We start from the raw sequence: 18,245 nt of genomic DNA, 5'->3' as shown, positions 1-18,245 counted from the left end.
AACTGGTATACTGCCAAAGAAGCCTATTGATTTGGTTCCTTTACCAATTAAAGCACACCCTAGTGCTGAAGCAGATGCTTTTAGTAAGCACATTCGGGACATACATGATGAGGTAAGGCGAAAGATTGCAATCAGCAATCAAAATTATAAAGCACATGCTGATTTGAGGAGAAAGTTTATCGAATTTAACGAGGGAGACATGGTTATGGTACGAATCAGACCCGATAGGTACCCAAAAGGTACTTTTAAGAAACTTCACTCTAGAAGTGCTGGTCCATATATGGTTCTTAAGAAGATCAGCTCTAATGCATATGTTCTCGACTTACCCAAAGATATGGGCATAAGTAATGTGTTCAACATTGAGGATCTTACTTTGTACCATGAACACGACAGCTATGTAGTTGACAAGGATCCTGTCATTCGCCTACCACCAGCCCCACATTCAAAAGAAGAAATTGAAGATGTTGTGGATCATCAAATTGTTTCTACTAGGGCAGGTGGTTATCAAAAGTATTTGATTAAATGGAGGGTGTAGACGGTAAAATGTCTACGGGTCGGAAAGTCTGACAGTCAACGGGTCGACGGTCAAAAGTCCTGTCGGGTCGGGTCGGATGCTTCGGGGACCGGCTACGTGTCGAAAAGAACCTGCACACAAAAAGAGAGAAGAGATCGTGAAGCCTCTGGGACACCGGGATGGTGTCGGCCTAAGGGGGCTCCGACGGTCAAGTCAGATACTCGATCAAATATAAATAAGAAAGTCAAAGTGGGCAATAGAAGGGTAACCGTCGTCGGAGTGCTTAGGTGTCGCGGCTCGTGAAGTTGTCGAAACAGATCTCCACGGTAGTGATTTACTTACGGTAATTAAGAGGGTGATGGTAATGAAGTATCGTCGTTAACTCGCTGGTCGTAAAGGAGGCTTGCAATAAGGTGCTGGTCGTAAAGGGATCCGCAATAGAGTGCTGATCGTAAAGGGATCCGCAATAGAGTGCTGGTCGTAAGTGGATCGAACGGTGAGGATGAATGAAGATGATACGCCTAGCGTATTATCGCTAGATGAATGATGCGATAAGGAGGTGGTGGTATTAAGATGGCGATACAGCCAGCTAGTTACTGCTGGATGGGTGTTACCGTCAGCTCCTTACCGTTGGGAGGGAGATATTTCAGACCAGATGGCTCTTACGCAACAAGGTGGTGGTCGTATGGTGTTGATACGGTTAGCTAGTTGTCGTTTGATTTGTGACTATCAGACCCCTATCTCCCAATTTCTGAGACAATGAGTCAGAGACTTTGAGAGGATCAGAAGATCTTTGAGACGTTTATGAGAGAGCAAGTGAGTAGAGAGAATGGATTAGGTTACTCGAGTATTGTTGTCGAATATTGGATGCCCTGGTGTGGTTGTAGCCTCTTGTATTTATAGTGGTAGAGGAAGGTCGTCTTGATGACGGTCAGCTCGTAACCGACGTAATTATTCTGTGACATTACTCATGGAAGTACGTTAAGAGATAGGGGATCTGACGTATCGACCGTCAGATGAGTATTCGAATCTCTTGGGGGACGGTCAGGATGTTACCGCGTGTGCGATAAGCTACTGGCCGGTAACGTCCATCTTCAAGTGGAAGATACGGAATATTCACCATTAATAAGGTTATGGATTGCGCGATAACCTTCTAGCCGTCCGATAGCTTAGTACTTGGAGGTGGTTATCGCGCGACACGTGTTAGATATGCTTAGTGTTAAGCGGCTATGGATCTGGTGATCATGCTAGCGTCTTGGGCCGTTACCGGGCCTCCTTATCAAGCTTCGCGGATTTTATCCTTATGAAGCGGTTGTTCATAAATTCTGCGGGCACCTCGTGGGGCGGATATTTGCCCATACAATTTTCCCCCCACTCTCTAAGTCCGGATGCGGAGTTAGAGAGTAGTGAGGTATGACCGTGTCAGCGGAGGAGTGTGCGTCTCGATCATATTTTACTAGTGGGAGTGCCACTTTGCATCGTAGCGATGGTTGTTTCGAGGTTGAGTGTCCCGCTCGTATTATTGAGGTGCCGGTAGGTTTCGGATACTTGGCGTGACAGAATCGCGGGAAGATTCGTTTGACGGAAAATTGGTCGCGAAGAGGGGGTGACCCGAGAAAAAATCAGATATTTCGGACGCCGACAGTACGTTTTTGGGCGCCGCCGGGCGCAATGGGGGCGCGGGGCGCCCGGAGCGCGACCAGGGCGCTCCTACGCTCGGGCGCACAGGAGCGCGCCACGTGGCGCGCGCTGGGCGTTTTGAATACGCCCAGCGCGCTCCTGCGCGCTCGCACAGGGGCGCGCCACGTGGTGCCCGCTGGGCGTTTTGAATACGCCCAGCGCGCTCCTGCGCGCTTGGCCAGGAGCGCGCCACGTGGGCGCGCGTGCTGGCCGTTGAACGGCCAGCGCTCTCTTGCGCGTGCGCTGGCCGTCTGGACGGCCAGCTACTTCCTGCGCACCGACCGTCCGGACGGCCAGCTCCTTCCGGCGCGCTGGCCGTTCAGACGGCCGGCTCTTTCCTGCGCGTTTGCCGATCAGCTCTCTCTGCTTCGTTTCGTCTGGGTGTCTGGGTGTCCGGGTGTCGTCCACTCGGTTCCCGCGTATGCCTCAGACGTGTCTTGGGTCCTTGGGACGCCTATGTTCTTCACGTATCAGTGTTCAAATGTACTAACGCGAAAGACTACCTTGCGGGAAGGAGGTGGGGGGTACCCCTTGGGTTGGACCCTATAAGAAGAGGTGTAAGGCCATTGTTTCACTTGCCATTTGGAGCTTGGAGAGAGATTCTTGGGATTCTTCACCTTGATAAGGTATTTTTCTCTTTCCTACTTGATTTTGTTGAGTTCTTTGATTGAATTTTAGTGTTCTTCAATTGTTCTTGATTCGTTCTTGAATGTTTATAGCGTTTGATCCTCAAAGTTACTTTCCTTATTTGTTGGCATGTGTTTTTGAGATTCATACCTTGAGTTAGTTATTGCTAGATTAGATACCTTGACCGAGTTGTTGCTATGTTCGATACTTTGACTGAGTTAGCGCTAGGCTTGATACCTTGAGTGAGTTACTGCTAGGTTTGATACCTTGAGTGTGTTACTGTTAGGTTTGATACCTTGAGTGTGTTACTGCTAGGTTTGATACTTTGAGTGGGTTATCACCAAGCTCGATTGACTGACTGCACATACCAAGCTTAACTATTGCTCACTTCCTTAGCCTCACTTAGTCGTTGTAGGATCTGAAACCTTGTCCATTTTCCATACAGACTTTGCCTTCTGAGATGAGTCACCGTCAGCACGGTAGTTCCTCTGATCCGACTCATGCGCCAGAACCTTCTGAATTTAGACGGATGTTGGCGCAAAAACGCGCATCCTTGAAGCGCTTATCTGAAAACCCGGCCTCCACTATTACGGAGGAGGGACTTCAGAATGTAAGATTCATGTATAACATTCCCGACTCTATAGAGCTCAGGCTTCCTCAACCCGACGAGCTAATTGACGAAGATCATGGTGGCTGGACCGCGCTGTACACGACTCCTTTCTCCATGGGATTTAGATTCCCCATCCCCCGCTTGGTTCACGGGGTCTTAGATCATTACGAGATAGCTCCTTCACAGCTCATGCCTGGCGCGTGGAGGCTTTTGTTGTGTTTGGAAGTGTTGGCCTACCTACAAAGCGTAGACCTCTCAGCGAGCGATGTCCTCCGCTTCTACCACTTGGCGAGTCATTCTAGGGACAAAGGTCGGTATGGCATCAAGCCGCGAAAACCCGGTGTTCTTTAGATCACTGGTTTGCCGGATACCGATCGAAAGTGGAAAACCAATTATTTTCTTGCACGTGGTGACTTGGTGTTCGGTGACCGGGGGATAGGTCAGATTCCTTCCCGTTGGCAAGACGCTCGTAAGTATGTTACCATTCATTTTGAATACGCCATGTATGTTGTCGCCTAATGTTGTATCATCTTCTTGACAGATTGTACGTTCAATAATCAGAACGTTGCGAAGCTTCGTGGCTGGAAAGAGAGGATCTCCCATTTGCTCGAACGTCGTGACCCCGAGAGAAGTAGCGTTTTCCTTCTGTCTCATTCTCTTATTTCGAGTACTCCTCTGTGGGATTTCGTCCCTGGTAGAACTTTGATTGGTCAAGTTCCTCCTCCTGCTGCGGCTGTCGAGATACAGAGTGCGCTTCGTCATTCCCAAGAGGTGTTTAGTGCGCCGATCTTATTCTCACCTCCCGCAGCGAGTACAGAGTCTTTTTCGTCGTCAGAAATGGTGGGTTCCGGCTACATCCCTGGTGCTTATGCGGACATCCGGAAGGGTGGCCAGAGGAAGAGGTCCAAGGCAGGTCCCGGTTCGAGTTCTCTTCCGCATTCTTCTTCGTCTGCTCCTATTACCGAGGAGGTCCCAGCTACGGAGCCGGTTTACTCGGCGGTACCCCTATCGGGGTCTTCTGGTGGGGTTTCTATGTGGAGGCATCATCCTTCTGCTTCTCCTTTTGATGGTTCCACTTTTTTGTCTACTGGAGGGGACCAGCTGCTCTCTTCTGAGGATCATCAGAAGTTCCTTGCTTATGGTCCCTGCGGGGGTGCAGACTATGGTGTTTCGCACCAATATCAGGTATTTGCCTCTTATTCAAGTTGCAACTATTTCTTGTTATATTTACATGCTCATCTTTGTTTTGGGTCTTGGTAGGCTCTCATGGCATCGATCTCCTCCCGTCGTCAGTTGAGCGAGAGTGTTGACCGAGTTGCGGAGTTGACGGGATCATTCTCCAGGTTGCAGACTCGCTACGACAGCCAGGTGGTTTCCTTTCAGGAGCAGGGTGACAGGATGCGTGCCCGAGAGAGAGAGTTGGAGGATCTTCGGGGGCGGTACACTGTGCTGGAGCGAGAAGCGGCGTACAACCAACAACTGGTTGATGAATTTCCCCGTGAGAGGGATCAGATTGCAGCTGACGCGACGTTACGGACTCGTGCAGACTTGTTCGTCGAGTACCGCGAGAATGGGCCTGACGGATGGGATATGGATGATAACATAGAGGCCTTGCGGGTCCGTCACGAGGAGCTCCTAGCAGAGCAGCGGGAGGGAGAGATGACGATAGATATGGACGAGGTGATGAGGGGTGATGATGCGACTGGAGGTAGTTCGCCTCATTAGTGCTTTCCTTTACTTGACTTGTTTAGAAATACTACGTGTGTTGTTGATTTCTTTTCTATGTGACGAACCATATTTGGTCGTCGTCGTGTGTCGTCAGGCGTTCAGCCCTTTTGTTTGGGCGACACACGTCGGATATATGTTGTTGTTGACGAACTATATGTAGTCGTCATCGTGTGTCGTCAGGCGCTCAGCCCTTTTGTTTGAACGACATGCGTCGGATATATGTTGTTGTTGACTCCTGGTTCAGGTAGACTTCTGGATTTGTATTTTAACGGTTCAAGTGAACCCACTGGATTTCTTTGAGACTCCTCTTTTAAGGATATATTGCTATGGTTATGTACCTGTTGTTTTTCTTCTTAGTTGAGTGGTTATGCTTATGTAGGGAAGACGACTAGCGCCTTATTGCGTTTAGGTGTTGACCAGTAACTTATTGTCTCATCTTGGATGGATTACCAATCCTAATTTATACAAGTGATACGGTCAGCACCTTACTGTGTTCAGGTGACGGCTAGCAGCTTGTCGTCCCAACTTGAATGGATTATGAATCCTAAGTTATATACGGGATACGGCCAGCACCTTGCTGTGTTTAGGTGACGGCTAGCAGCTTGTTGTCCCAACTTGAATGGATTATGAATCCTAAGTTATACACGGGATACGGCCAACACCTTACTGTGTTCAGGTGATGGCTAGCAGCTTGTCGTCCCAACTTGAATGGATTATGAATCCTAAGTTATACACGGGATACGGCCAGCACCTTACTGCGTTCAGGTGACGGCCAGCTGCTTGTTGTCCCAACTTGAATGGATTATAAATGCTAATTTACATACGGGATACGGCCAACACCTTACTGTGTTCAGGTGACGGCTAGCTACTTGTTGTCCCGTCGTGGATGGGTTACCAATCTTCACTTATAAAAGTGATACGACCGACACTTTATTGTGTTTTGGGATCGTCTAGCGACCTACTGTTTCTCTCCAGACAAGTAATTAGATGCCCTTGTAGTGACATGACATCGATATTGATAAGGTTTAAACACAAGTAATTACTGGATAAATACTTGAGATTTTATTTCTAAATTTTTGTTTACATCGGAAATGATATCTTAGATTCAAGAACATTACATTGAGCTTGAGGGATAAGTGCGGGACTTTGTTCCTTCTAAATTAATTTTGATGAACAGTACATTGAACTTGTTGTTGTCAAATGAAGAAGTGTTCGTCATTCAACTTAGGTGCCTGGAACTCGTTGTTGTCAAATGAAGAAGTGTTCGTCATTCAACTTAGGTGCCTGGTGATTTTAGTTGCCTGTTGGACAGGAGAGGGTTGCTTAACCCGTATTATTCTTCAGTTTCTTCATAGTCTTCTTATAGTATCCTCATGCCCCCTTGTCGAAGTGCGGAACTCTTCTGGTGGTTTGGACTTCGACTCTGACGTCTGACCTCTTATTGTTTTTGCTACTTTGTTGTGTCTTGGAGACAGTTCCTGTCATCACACGTAGATGGTAAAATGTCTACGGGTCGGAAAGTCTGACAGTCAACGGGTCGACAGTCAAAAGTCCTGTCGGGTCGGGTCAGATGCTTCGGGGACCGGCTACGTGTCGAAAAGAACCTGCACACAAAAAGAGAGAAGAGATCGTGAAGCCTCTGGGACACCGGGATGGTGCCGGCCTAAGGGGGCTCCGACGGTCAAGTCAGATACTCGATCAAATATAAATAAGAAAGTCAAAGTGGGCAATAGAAGGGTAACCGTCGTCGGAGTGCTTAGGTGTCGCGGCTCGTGAAGTTGTCGAAACAGATCTCCACGGTAGTGATTTACTTACGGTGATTAAGAGGGTGATGGTAATGAAGTATCGTCGTTAACTCGCTGGTCGTAAAGGAGGCTTGCAATAAGGTGCTGGTCGTAAAGGGATCCGCAATAGAGTGCTGATCGTAAAGGGATCCGCAATAGAGTGCTGGTCGTAAGTGGATCGAACGGTGAGGATGAATGAAGATGATACGCCTAGCTATTATCGCTAGATGAATGATGCGATAAGGAGGTGGTGGTATTAAGATGGTGATACAGCCAGCTAGTTACTGCTGGATGGGTGTTACCGTCAGCTCCTTACCGTTGGGAGGGAGATATTTCAGACCAGATGGCTCTTACGCAACAAGGTGGTGGTCGTATGGTGTTGATACGGTTAGCTAGTTGTCGTTTGATTTGTGACTATCAGACCCCTATCTCCCAATTTCTAAGACAATGAGTCAGAGACTTTGAGAGGATCAGAAGATCTTTGAGACGCTTATGAGAGAGCAAGTGATTAGAGAGAATGGATTAGGTTACTCGAGTATTGTTGTCGAATATTGGATGCCCTGGTCTGGTTGTAGCCTCTTGTATTTATAGTGGTAGAGGAAGGTCGTCTTGATGACGGTCAGCTCGTAACCGACGTAATTATTCTGTGACATTACTCATGGAAGTACGTTAAGAGATAGGGGATCTGACGTATCGACCGTCAGATGAGTATTCGAATCTCTTGGGGGACGGTCAGGATGTTACCGCGTGTGCGATAAGCTACTGGCCGGTAACGTCCATCTTCAAGTGGAAGATACGGAATATTCACCATTAATGCGGTTATGGATTGCGCGATAACCTTCTAGCCGTCCGATAGCTTAGTACTTGGAGGTGGTTATCGCGCGACACGTGTTAGATATGCTTAGTGTTAAGCGGGTATGGATCTGGTGATCATGCTAGCGTCTTGGGCCGTTACCGGGCCTCCTTATCAAGCTTCGCGGATTTTATCCTTACGAAGCGGTTGTTCATAAATTCTGCGGGCACCTCGTGGGGCGGATATTTGCCCATACAGAGGGGACACCCACTTTCGGATTGTACTTGGATTAGAGATGATGAGTTTCAAAGACTCGACCAAGACCTTTATGAGAAGTTTCATGCAATTAACTCGCCGGGGTCGAGTTTTCTCAAGCCAGGGAAAGTTGATAGAGATGAATGGCAGCAACAACCACAAAAGGTGTATCGGAGGCGTCAAAAGAAAGATTCTAAGGCCCAAATTCTGATTTGGCATGTCTTAGATGAAGGGCCCACTTGGAATCTTGAATAATGTGGGCCTAATCCAAAATGGTTCCACCTTGTTCAATGTTTAATGCCTTTTAGTGTCTCTTTAATGTGTTATAGTGTCTCTTTAATGTCTTAAATGTCCTTTATAATGTCTTTTAGTGCTCTAGGAGTTTAGAAGTTCAATAGTCTACAAGTAAAGATGACAAAGGTGGGTTTTAGGCCTATATAAGGCATGTAATTCTGCTGTTTGAGTCAGACAGAGAGTATTCCAGCAGCTAGTTAAGCTTTATGTGTTTGTGTGATGCAAATACCCCAAAGGTGTGATGCCTAAGGGCTCTAGGAGTGATTCCTAGTTTGTACTGGTGTGATACTAGTGCGTTATTTCTTATATCTATAATATAATCAAGCTATTTTCTTCCTTATTTCCAACTTCCCATTTCTGTCCTACATCATGACCACTACTTCGTTAGACTAGTTCTCAGACCAAACACTTAAAACTGCGAATTTGGGATGATATTCTTTCAATAAAAGTCATTTGCAAATCACCTCTCATATACCCCTTATAACCCATCATACCAAACAGATCAGTAGATTAGTTGCAGGGTTTATTGTCATAGTTATTATTGCGCCAACAGTCACCATCAGTAAGTTTTTCTTGCCTCACTCGTTCAACCAGACCCAGAGGGTGTTTGATTTTTGCACTTATTAAGTGATTTTCACTTAATAAGTGTGGGCCGGCAATTTTAGGTCGTTTGTTTTTTCACTTAATAAGTGAATATCACTTGCAAGTGGGGTCAAAGTAAGTGCAAAAAAGTAAGCTCCAACTTGGAGCTTATTTTTTTGCACTTACTTTCTAAGTGCTAAAAAAGACATTTTTCTCCTTCTCCGAGTATAATAATTATCAATATGATTATAACCCAAAAGAAAATCTTAAACAATTGATAAGTAATAAAAATCTTTCTATGACTTTAGCGATGACACTTTTCCTTCTCACTCATCCTTCACCTAAGTTTTTCTCTTAAATTTTTTTCACATTTCTTCCTTCATTAGTCACGGAACCACCCAAACTCAATGATGCAACGCAAGTTCTTTCTCCTTCATACTTTATAATTATTTGAGGTTAATATTTTCAACACAACGTATTCATAAACCGTAATTCTCTTGTATCTAAACTCGCGAGCACAATAAATTAGTATGAGATACTAATATGTAAATACTTTAAGGTCAAAAAAGACAATTTCTCATGTTTATGACATTTAGAATTAATATAAAAACAAAAATCAAACACTTAGAAATGATGGAAAACAAACGTCACAGCACTTACAAGTAAAATCACTTACTAAGTGATTATCACTTAGTAAGTGGTAGCACTTACAAGTGCTAAAAAATCAAACACCCTCCCACTCTTTCTCTTTAATCCAAGACTTCTATAATATTTTTGTGGCATTGATTTTCCAAAGGCGCCTGGTGGTGCCCCAAAACAGCCATATAAATTTATTACCTTTTCAACATGTTAATGCTTGGTTACAATTTCACAGACAAGCAATTGCCTGTAAATGTATAAAATCACTAGCTAACTACCATCTACTTTGTAATTTAGCTAAACGGTGTCATATTTAGTACTTGAGTTGAGTTTTGATATGTTATGATTTTGTCTTTGATAGGTAGATGGAGAATCCCTTGACATAGCTCTGAGATCTGGTCATAGAAATATGTACACTGCTGTTCTCTTCTATGCTTCTTGGTGTCCATTTTCTAGTGGTGCACGATCTAAATTTGATGCAATGAGTTCCATGTTCCCTCAAATCAAACATTTGGCAGTGGAACAATCTTCAGCCATGCCAAGGTAGAGTTATTGACTTCGGTTTTACCAATTTATCTTTATGGGTCAACTATATTATGTATCTCTGTTAACTTGCTTCTTATGTGTTTTGCAGTGTATTTTCAAGGTATGGGATCCATAGCTTGCCCTCAATATTGTTGGTTAACCAAACAACAAAAGTTGGATATTATGGCCCAAAAGATATCAACTCACTGATGCGGTTCTACAAGAGGGTTACAGGTATGTGTGATATTTAATTGATAAATAGATCAGCAATTCCTTACAAAACTGCTTGTAGTGAGAATTTTTTTCTAAATATTTCCATATTAGGACTCGAGAATATCGACTATGTTGCCGACGATCAATCAAGGAGTCTGGGAAGTACCGAGAAAGTGTCGTTGTTTAGTGGATCTTCTGTTATACATACTATAAGTAGTGTTCATGAGACAAGTTAGCAATTCAAAAATCTTCTCATGAACACACAAGAATCTATGGACTCATGTTTGTCACAAAATTAATATGGAAATATGAACATTAGGTAATTATTAACATGAAATAATTACATACCTTTCTCCATTGTAGAGATTAGAAATAACTTCTTACTTGAACCAATATAAGATCCTTTCTTGAATAAGATTAACTCCTTAAATCTCCACTTACTAGAAGATGAACTTGTATACTCTTTTCTCTTCTATTCTTCAAGCACTAGTGATGGAGATACTAGCTTGAGTTAATGAGCAAGAGCATAGCTTTCCATCTCATTCTCCATCTCTATTTATACAAGTCTCTAATCCATCATAGAATTTGTACAAGTTACTAAATGGGTATCATGTGTCCCCTTATGTGTCAAGCAACAAGTCCATTAGGTGTCATGATACAAGACAAGTGTCCCTTATGTGTCAAGCCACAAGACCATTAGGTGTCAAGACACAAGACAAGTGTCCCTTATGTGTCAAACAACTAGACCATTAAGTGTCAAGACACAAGACAAGACAACACACCTCATTAGTCTATACACCTCATGCTCATAGATGGGCCTTGTTGTCAACACATATTTAGTGTCCATAGATTCAATACATGAATGAGTTTTATGAGCCCAACAAACCTTTAGCCCAATAAGTTTATACATGGTCTTATTGTATGGGACATACTAATGAGCCTTGTTCATGAAAATTGGCGAATGGGCCTTGCATGAACATAGCCCATGTTTACATTCTCCCACTTGGACCATACAATTGAAAACAAAATTTTAGGGTTTCAAAGATCATTTAAAACTTTTAGTAAATGTATTGGTTAAGGCTGAGGCTCAAAAAACATATATGCGCGCATTTTAAAAAATAACTCCATTCATATCTAGTGAACACAATCTCATTAACAGGTAGGCTACTAATGCGAGTCATAGCGGTTACATGTCTTAAGCGACATATTTCCTTCCATGTACCACGACATTAGCAACTTCCTGACATTACCATTCATTGGAGATTAGATACAAAACCAAGTACATAAGTGGTTTTGTTTCAATTCAGCTATGTCTGATTAAGACTATTCCTGTCTAATCAAGACTATTCTTGTCACTTTCACTCATTTCGATTATGCACATATGAGTAAACAAGAATTTGGAAACATAACATTCATGAGATCTCAATTAGTATTTGTAGAAACTTACATACATATCAATCCACTACGATACAAGGATTACTAAGACCCATCGTTGCAACATGTTCCTTAAAGGTCTTAGATACCAAACCCTTAGTTAGTGGATCAGCTACCATACACATGGTACTAATATGTTCTACAATTACTGTATGTTTCCGAACCTCCTCTTTTACAATAAGATATTTGAGCTCAATGTGTTTGCTTCCTCGTGAGTTCGAATACTTATCATTTTTAGAGAAGTATACTGCGGCAGTATTATCACAATAAATTCTCAGCGGCTTGGCAATAGAGTCAACAAGTCCAAGTCCTGAGATAAAATTCCGCAGTCATAAAGCATGAATTGTGGCTTCATAACAGGCCACAAACTCAGCCTCCATTGTGCAAGATGCATAAATACTTTGCTTAATGCTTATCCATGATATCGTTCCTCCAGCTAATAGGAACACATATCCAGAAGTGGATTTTCTACTATCAGTACATCCAGCAAAGTCGGAGTCTGAGTAACCTATTACTTCCAGATTATCTTCTCTTCTGAAAGTAAGCTTATAGTCTTTCGTTCCTTGTAAGTACCGCATCACCTTCTTTGCTGCTTTCCAGTGAGTCATCCCTGGGTTACTTTGGTAACGACCAAGCATTCCTACTGCGAAGCTAATGTCTGGACGGGTACAAACTTGCGCATACATAAGACTTCCTACTGCAGAAGCATAAGGAATACTTTCCATTCCTTTTCTTTCCAAGTCATTCTTAGGACATTGCATGAGATTTAACTTATCTCCTTTCTGTATTGGTGTATCAGTCGGTGCACAATCCTTCATGCCAAATCTCTCTAAAACTTTTTCGATATAGCTCTTCTGAGACAAACAAAGTAGACCTTGTTTTCGATCTCGAAAAATTTCGATTCCGATCACAAATTTTGCCTCATTCATATCTTTCATTTCAAAGTTCTTAGAGAGAAATTTCTTGGTTTCATACAGTAAACCAAGATCATTAGTGGCTAGGAGTATGTCATCCACATATAAAATCAAAAATATGAACTTACTCCCACTGACCTTCTGATATATACATTGATCAACAATGTTTTCTTTAAATCCGAAGGTCACAATGGTATCATTAAACTTAAGGAACCATTGTCTGGAGGCTTGCTTAAGTCCATATATTGATTTATTCAATTTACACACCATATGTTCCATACTCATTTCTGAGTAACCTTCTGGTTGCTCCATGTAGACCTCTTCCTCTAAACTCCCATTTAGAAAAGCTGTTTTCACATCCATTTGGTGAAGCTCTAGATCATAATGAGCCACCAAAGCCATAATGATTCTAAATGAGTCTTTTCTTGATACAGGCGAAAATGTATCATGATAATCAATGCCTTCTTTCTGAGTGAAACCTTTTGCAACAAGTCTGGCTTTATATCATTCAACTTTGCCTTTAGAGTCGAGTTTGGTCTTGAAGACCCATTTACGCCCGATTTTCTTACACCCTTCAGGCAATTGAACCAGATCCCAGACTTTGTTCTGTTTCATAGATTTCAACTCTTCATTCATTGCATCAATCCATTTAGAAGAATTATTGATATTTAATGCTTGTGAAAATGAAACTGGATCTTCCTTACTTGTCCCAATGTCATATTCAGATTCCTGAAGATATACTAAATAATCAGAAGAGATCGCAGACTTCTTTATTCTCTGAGATCTGCGTAACTCTACTGGATCATGAGATTGTGGGTCCATCAATTGTTGTTCACTATCAACAGTTGGATAGTTTTCATGAGGAACAACAATATTGTCAATAGGTAAGGGTATGGGAACAGTTACCCTTACTTCTTTAATAACCACATTTCGTGGTTCAATACTCCCACTATTCTCATGATTCTCAAGGAATCTTGCATTGCCAGTTTCAACAATTCTAGTGGTATGGTTAGGACAATAAAATCTATACCCTTTGGATTTATCAGGGTATCCAATAAAGAACCCACTGATAGTTCTTGAGTCCAATTTCTTTTCTTGTGGGTTATAGATTCTAGCTTCTGCTGCGCAACCCCAAACACGAAAGTGCCTTAAACTGGGTTTCCTACCAGTCCATAACTCAAAAGGAGTTTTAGGAACTGACTTATTAGGAACTCGGTTTAAGACATATGCAGCAGTTTTAAGAGCTTCACCCCATAACATAATGGGTAAAGTAGAGTTGCTCATCATGCTCCTAACCATATCCATTAGAGTTCTATTACGCCTTTCAGCAACACCGTTCTGCTGAGGCGTTCCTGGCATTGTATACTGTGCACAAATGCCAAGCTTTTCTAGGAGTTTAGCAAACGGACCAGGATGTTGTCCCGATTCGTCATACCTTCCATAATATTCACCACCTCTGTCTGACCTGATGATTTTCACCTTTTTATCTAATTGTCTTTCAACCTCAGTGATAAAAATCTCAACAACCGCTACTGCCTGAGATTTATCATGTAACAAATAGATATACCCATAACGTGAAAAATCATCTATAAATGTGATGAAATATTTCTCTCCACCAATACATGCAGTGGAGAGAGGTCCATAAACATCAGTATGGATGATCTCAAGAAGTTCTCTGCTCCTTGTGGCTCCTTTCTTGGTGTGTGTTGTTGTCTTTCCTTTTATACAATCGACACACATCCCGAAATCGGTGAAGTCTAGGTTTGACAAAATCCCATCCTTCACTAATCTCATCATTCTTTCTTTGGAGACATGCCCCAATCTTTTATGCCACAAGTTGCTAAAGTTCTCATTTATTTTATGCTCAATTCCAAAACTTACCTTAGGATGCAGGCTTAAAATAGATTCAGCAAACTGATTATCAAGACTGATTTTATAAAGTTTATCATATAAAACGCCAGAACCTATAACACATTTATTTTTATACAATTCAAAACGTTGATCTCCTAAAGACAGTTTATAACCCAAAAGATCTAGTTGAAACATAGAAACTAGATTACGAGATACGGTTGGAACAAAAAGAGTATTATACAAATCCAAAAAACAACCAGTATCAAGTTTTAAACGATAGGTTCCAACAGATAAAACTTCAGAGGAAATCTGGTTTGCCATAAAAACGAAACGTTCAGTCTGACTTGGGTTTCGGCTTGAAACAAAGCCCTGCATCGTTTTAGAAACATGAACATTAGCACCCGTGTCGAGCCACCAAGTATTAGAAGGAATTTCAACAAGATTTGATTCGAAACATACAAGAGCTAACTGCTCACCTTTCTTTTCGAACCAAGCCTTACGCTTTGGACCATCTGCCTGAAAGTGTCCAATCTTTCTACAAAAATGGCATCTGAACTCCTTCTTCTTAATATGAACCTGAGGAGCTAAAGCAGGTTCATGGTTCTTTGGTGCGACAACTTTCTTACCTTTCTTGGGCTTCCAATTCTTTCTTTTTACTTCTTGAGTAACAAGATTAGTAGAGAAACTTTCTTGTTGTCTTAACCTTGTCTCCTCTTGAACTAACATACTAGATAGTTCATTCACATTCCATTGTTCCTTAAGTGAATTGTAATTCATCTGGAATGGTCCATACTGAGGAGGCAAGGAATTCATAATAAAACGAACAAGAAAAGGCTCCTCAACATTCATACCAAGTCCATTAAGTCTCGCCGCAATGTTAGTCATTTCAATTAAGTGCTCTTGCATACCTCTCACACCGTCATACTTTATGGTAGTGAGTTGAGCCATTAGCGTGCCAGCTAGAGACTTATCGGCTGCACGAAATCTCTCCTCAACTGCATTAATGAAGTCTTTAGCATTATCAGTTTGAGGAAGTGATGACTTTATATTGCTTGCAATAGTCATTCGCATAAACATCATGCTTAGTCTGTTTGATTTTTCCCAAGCGTCAAACAAATTTTTCTCATCAGTGCTACTTGATACATTTAGAGTAGCAGGTCTATCAGACATAAGGGCTCGATCCATATCAAGAACACCTAAAGTGAACTTGACATGTTCGCTCCATTCTGAAAAATTTGAGCCAGTAAGCAAGGGAACAGACGCAGCTTGCGAATGTAAGGATATCGGCGCAGATACTGCAAACATTTAGACAATATACTATAAGCAAGTTAACTATATCAAAATTTATCCTTTGGGTCTAAATTAAGATATATACCATACCATTCATCATTTAAATATCATACATAAATGAGTCCATTAGTGTATCGTCTAACCACAAAAGGGTTCATCACCTTTGGGCAAAAGAACCAAGTTGATTAGACGGTACAAAGCATTAACAATAATATTCAATCAACTTATAGTTCTTCTTTGGAAAAATTACACGTTATCGAAATCGTTTAATGCAAATTATCCGACATAAGTTGGAACATTAATTAACCTTCTTAGATATGTAAGATTAGTTCAAAAGTCAATTTGGCAACCTTTTCACTAATTATACATATCATGGTTAAACTTTTATTCTTATGTCAAATTTTCATTTAAAACTTTTATAAAAGACAATTTTCATATACTTCAATTATTTGACTACAACAAAACTTTAATTAGCCAACATAATGAACTTTAATATTGTCTTCTTACAAGTTATAAAATTAACCTTTTGCTAGCTTTTATCGAAAATTCATAAGGCGATAAAACACATAAAGAAAGGTTCTCTTAAATCAAACCAAAATTCATTAGTGGTTTTTAATAACTTTTAACTCAATTAAAAGAACTTTTATGAAGCTACATGCGTTCCTTAATACAAAAGATTTTAAGTTTCAAAATCAACTCATATAGCTTCTAAAAATATATTTCCAATATGACAACTAAACATAGATTAAAATTCTATAATTTGCCAAAACGATTTTGAACAAACATGAAGTCCACACCCATAGCTCTGATACCACATGTTATACATACTATAAGTAGTGTTCATGAGACAAGTTAGCAATTCAAAAATCTTCTCATGAACACACAAGAATCTAGGGACTCATGTTTGTCACAAAATCAATATGGAAATATGAACATTAGGTAATTATTAACATGAAATAATTACATACCTTTCTCCATTGTAGAGATTAGAAATAACTTCTTACTTGAACCAATATAAGCTCCTTTCTTGAATAAGATTAACTCCTTAATTCTCCACTTACTAGAAGATGAACTTGTATACTCTTTTCTCTTCTATTCTTCAAGCACTAGTGATGGAGATACTAGCTTGAGTTAATGAGCAAGAGCATAGCTTTCCATCTCATTCTCCATCTCTATTTATACAAGTCTCTAATCCATCATAGAGTTTGTACAAGTTACTACATGGGTGTCATCTGTCCCCTTATGTGTCAAGCAACAAGTCCATTAGGTGTCATTAGGTGTCATGATACAAGACAAGTGTCCCTTATGTGTCAAGCCACAAGACCATTAGGTGTCAAGACACAAGACAAGTGTCCCTTATGTGTCAAACAACTAGACCATTAAGTGTCAAGACACAAGACAAGACAACACACCTCATTAGTCTATACACCTCATGCTTATAGATGGGCCTTGTTGTCAACACATATTTAGTGTCCATAGATTCAATACATGAATGAGTTTTATGAGCCCAACAAACCTTTAGACCAATAAGTTTATACATGGTCTTATTGTATGGGACATACTAATGGGCCTTGTTCATGAAAATTGGCGAATGGGCCTTGCATGAACATAGCCCATGTTTACATCTTCTCCAAAGGAGATGCTGAAAAAGGAACCCTACCTAGTATACTCCATGTTATTCCTATGTTTAAGAGCATCTTTATACTTCTTCCCTGGTATTTTATCGCATCTAAAAGATTTCTGGATATCTTACATTCCACACCCGAATTTGGCCATATTTGGAGAGACAAGCCAACTTTTGGAGCGTGTTCTCCACGTTATCGATGTGAAGAGGGTTTGGAGCAAAATTAGACTGTTGAAGACAGGATCGAAAGGGAGCTAAAAGCGCTCAAGTTTGGGCATCTTCTCTTGCTTCAGCTTCTTTGGGCGAGTCATCTCGGCTAGGCCATCCACTTTAGATTCATGATTCTTGTTATACTCTGTTACGAATGGAATGAACTACAAATGGAGTTGGTCAAGTTTGATTCAATGGAAGACTTGTGTTGTGATATTGATAGGTAGCAACTTTACCTTTCTTCTAAAATTTACTCTTCTTACACCTCTTTTGTCCTTTTTTCACTTTGTGTCTTGTATTTTATTATCAATGGTGATTGATAACTTGAGCTGACATACTTTTTTTTCCTGAGTTCTAAAGGAGGGTAGAAAGATATCATATGTAAATTTCAGACATCTATATTTTGTATATTAATTAACATGGAGGAACTATCTTGTGATGGACAAAAATCTTTGTTGTCCTTCCCGGTGTCAATTTTTCTTCATGCTTTGGGATTCTTTTTCCTCCTATACGTATTTTGATTCGAGTTAATGTAGTTATTGCAGGATTTCGAGATAGGATGAAGCAATGATTAAATATGAAGAAAATTGTGGTAGACTAGGCTAAATTGATAAAATGTTGACAAACTGGAGACCAAATTGAGTATAGCATTCTCCTGCCGAAGTAGACCAAACTGAA

At 41.2% G+C, this 18,245-nt stretch overlaps 1 pseudogene across 1 annotated transcript; it reads left to right on the top strand.

The window, feature by feature from the left end:
• The first annotated feature begins 5,021 nt into the window (after window positions 1–5,021).
• Window positions 5,022–17,691, top strand: LOC147544234 (5'-adenylylsulfate reductase-like 5; annotated as a pseudogene). The gene is made up of 6 exons (XR_015223547.1): window positions 5,022–5,111; window positions 8,379–8,396; window positions 9,868–10,049; window positions 10,141–10,265; window positions 10,356–10,417; window positions 17,346–17,691. The product of XR_015223547.1 is annotated as a 5'-adenylylsulfate reductase-like 5 (transcript).
• The last annotated feature ends 554 nt before the right edge of the window (window positions 17,692–18,245 follow it).

Source organism: Eschscholzia californica, unplaced genomic scaffold, assembly GCF_041429995.1.
Source record: "Eschscholzia californica isolate CP2 unplaced genomic scaffold, dmEscCali1.0.p SCAF_4, whole genome shotgun sequence".
In the NCBI taxonomy this organism is placed as follows: Eukaryota; Viridiplantae; Streptophyta; class Magnoliopsida; order Ranunculales; family Papaveraceae; genus Eschscholzia; species Eschscholzia californica.
The sequence above is the reverse complement of the archived record's forward strand: the minus strand, read 5'-3'. Positions and strand labels throughout refer to the sequence as shown.